Genomic DNA, 4,122 nt, shown 5'->3' with positions numbered 1-4,122 from the left:
ACAACCCAATAAAAATGGGCAAATGAATTAAATAGACACTCCATGAAAGGAGAAATTCAAATGGCCAATAAAAGTATAAAAAATAAAATATTAAAAGTATAAAAAATGAGGCCGGGTGTGGTGGCGCATGATTGTAATCCCCACGCTTGGGAGGCAGAGACAGGGCCAGCCTCGCTGACCCTGTTTCCAAATTTAAAAAAAATATTAAAATAGGTCTGGGAGTGTAGCCTAGAGGTAGAAGGGTTTCCAGGAACCCCAGTACTATGAAAAAAAAAGAAAATATAAAAAAATGCTCAACATCATTTGCAATCAAAGAGATGTAAATCAAAACTATCCTGAGATTTCACCTAACTCCAAGTAGAATGGCAATCATTCGAAACACAAACAACAACAAATGCTGGCGAGGATGTGGAGAAGTGGGACCTCTAAAACATTGTTGGTGGGATTGCAAATTAGTGCAACCACTTTGGAAAACAGTATGGAGGATCCTCAGAAGAATGGGAACAAACTTATCATACGATCCAGCAATACCACTTCTGGGTATTTACCCAAAAGAATGAAAACCAAACTACCAAACTAATGCATGAGTATCTATGATTCATAGCTGCACAATTTACCACTGCCAAACTATGGAACAAGACAAGATGTCCATCAACAGATGAATGGATTACAAAACTGTGGGATATGTACACAATGGAATTTTACTCAGCCATAAAGAAAAACTCAATTACATCATTTACAGGGAAATGGATGGAACTGGAGGACATTATGCTAAGTGGGATTAGTCAGGCACATAAAATAAGAAATGCTCTCCCTAATACATGGAAACTAGGGAGAAAATGGGTCATAGGAGGAACTCTAGACGAAGAACAAGATACTGTAGACGAGCAAATAAGGCGACCTAACTGAGGGAGATGGGAGGGGGGGAGAGGGAAATTCCCTAATGCTGTACATTCACAAACACATCAAAGTCAGTCACTAAGACAAACATGAGAAGGAGGGAGGGCGAGTGAATGGGACAGGAATTGGGTAAGGACTAACTGGGTGATATGTGCATGTATGCCTCCGCCATCTTATACTCCACTAAGGCATAAGACTACAATGAACCAACACAAATTTTAAAATAAATAAATAAAAAAGAAACATGCTTCCACTCCAAAGTTGTGGCTTGCAAATATTTCACTGGAAGCACAGCCCTTAAACTTAAAGTAGGAAAAGACTGGGACTGGGGAGGCAATACTGGGATGTATTTACTGTTCGATAAATTGTATTTTCTAAAATAGAGCTCAGCAGAATAGTTTATTATAACTGGGACAGAAATTCTAGAGCCATTTTCAGGTTAGAAAAAAATGAGCTGAGCAACAGTAGACCATGTGACTAAACACAGGATTTTCTCATTTAAAATGAGCCAATTGTTGACAAAAATAAACCGATTTCTGCTTTCTAAATGAGTTTGTATTAAAAGAATTTGTACTATGTGATAGAAATCCCTGTAATGGGAGATGGTAGGCAATAGGCGTTGGTGCGGTTACCCTTTATGTACTAAGAAAAAATGAGTGGCCTTAGTTCTCAAAAAGAGACACAAATTATCACCAGCTTGGTGCCCTTGGTATAGTCAGGATGTAAGTTGTGTGGTTAAATATCTTTATAATGGATCACCTCCATTAATTCCTTTTAGCTTGACTTACACACCCTTTTCAATTCAATTATAAGAAACTCAGTCAAGTATTTGCCAGGTGCCAAGCACTCTTTTAATCCCTGTGGTGGATACAATTATGAATGAGACAAGTTTTCACCTTGAAAAATCTAATCTGAGGGCTATTTACAGCGAATTTCTTGAAGCTTTCCCTTTTTAATTCAATGCACATCTTATACGCACATTACTAGTTATAGTTTTGTTGGCCTTTTAAAGGCTTTGGAGGCAACTGGAGCACTAATTAAGTGGCCTAATTCATTTCAGGAAACTGGAGAAGTTACCTGGGGAGTGGTCTGGCGTGAAGCGAAAGCATGCTCTGTTATGCTGTAGGCAAAAGAATTTAGACTCTTTTTATCTGTCTCTGACTTTCATTTCATCAGGCCTAAAACCCCATACCCTAGCATAGCTCTGTTCTTGCCAAAGCTTTCTAAGTGTAGAATTTTATAACAGGAATTCCATGTCGCATTGACCTCTTACAGCAAAAAAAAAACAAACAAAAGAAGTATAGGCCTTTTGACTTGGAATAAAATAACGACGACTGCCCTTCAGCTGTAAGTAAACATATGCAAAGAATTATTCCTCCTTCTACACCATGTTACTGTCTCTATTAGCTGGACCTAAAAATGATCTGATGTTATGAACAATCGCAACATCAACCATCCCACTGCCAATGGTAGCTTACAACTAGGAGGGACTTTGGTTTTCATATCCCTCCTTTGCTTCAACCACTATTCCTGCTGGAGGGGTATCAGTTCCTAAAACTTCAACATGTGTGCTGTTTCCCCAGCCTCAAACCTCCTCAGCATTTCTAAATATATATCCAAGATGATTCTTTATTATTTCTGGCACCTTTCACATCTCTTGAATTTACAGGCCTATTTTCAGACATTTTTCTGGTGACACCTGTACAGTTCATTACAATCCTTTTGACTGAGAGTAACTAACAGCATCCGTGGGGAGGGACGATGCTGGCTCTTCTTTTTTGGGCAGTGGTTGCTCATTGTCAATTTCTTCTGGGAAATGATTCCGTGTTCTCCAATACCATAGTATTTACCAGCTGCCTCAAGAGAAGGTGCAAATGGGGCACTTCCCAGCCATAGTTTGTTAAATGGCACATTTCAAGAATCTTAAAGATGGATTTTGCCACCACACTGGGAATTCTTCTTGTTAAGGGGATGGCCACTTTAAATCAAAACAGAAGAACTGCTCTAGGCGAGCACATTTGACTTGTTACTCTCAGAAATCAATAGTGCCCACAGTTCTCTGGGCTTTGTCTCCTTTATGGGGGAAGTTTGGGGTTGGAGGAAGTTTCTGGTTTATGGTAATGTAACTTTTGGTAATCAAAGATAAACTTGCGACAGGAATGGTGCATGGGAGAAGAATTTTCCTGCCAATGAATTGTTTTCTCCGGGCTTGACCCTTCCTAGGTGTGTAGATTTGGGTAAGTTACCTACCCTCACTAAACCTCAGTTTCCTCATTTGTGTAGTGTAGAGTTATTTTGAGGATAGTATGTAAAAGAGTTTGTGATATGGTAAAGCAATCAGAGACAGAGTTTGGGTTGCAATATATCAATTACGGGTTGACACCTGTGAAAGAAAGAAGGAAGAATTTTGTAGTTAGACTTCATAAACTCAAAATGGATGTTCAGTTTCATAACATTTGCTGTTACTTTGTATGAAATACTCTTCCATAGAGCCTCCTATGCCTATGATAACAACCATGAAGAAAGTAAAATGGCAGCGTTTCCCTTCCAAATTCTATTTCGCTTTTTATTTTGATTTTAGAGTTTTATTGGTGCAATATGATTGTACATCATTGTGCAATTCAGAGTGATGCATTCATATATGTACACAACATGTCTTGGTGTGGTCCCCTCCTGACCCTATTCAGTCAACCCCTCCTCTCTCCCCATACATGATAGTAAGGTTGTTGTGATGCCGTCATACATGCATGTAATAGTATTTGGTCTATTTCCTTCCTGAAGGAAAGTCTGAGTACTCCTCTCTGTATTCTCATTGGTCAATGTGCTTAGTTCAATTCTTTGTACAAAGTGAGCATTCAATAAATGCTTGCTAAGTCAATCACTAATTCACCTGTTTAGTGGTGTGCATGCATGTGTGTGTGTGTGTGTATGTGTGTGTGTGCATGTGTGTATGTGTGTGTGTTACTGGTGATTGAACTGAGGGGCATTTTACCTATAAACTACATCCCTAGTCCTATTTAGTAAACTTTTTAGTTTTTTTGAAACAGGACCTTACTAAGTTGTTGAGGCTGGTTACAGCCCTGTGATCCTCCTGTCTCAGCCTCCCAAGTACTAGGATTACAGGTGTGTGCCACCACACTGGCCAAAGGCGCATTTTTTCCTTTCCTTTTTTTTGTTTTGGTTTTGGTGGTACTGCGGTTCCTGGATGCCCTTCTACCTCCG

Source organism: Muscardinus avellanarius, assembly GCF_963383645.1.
Source record: "Muscardinus avellanarius genome assembly, chromosome: X".
Taxonomy (NCBI): domain Eukaryota; kingdom Metazoa; phylum Chordata; class Mammalia; order Rodentia; family Gliridae; genus Muscardinus; species Muscardinus avellanarius.
The sequence above is the reverse complement of the archived record's forward strand: the minus strand, read 5'-3'. Positions refer to the sequence as shown.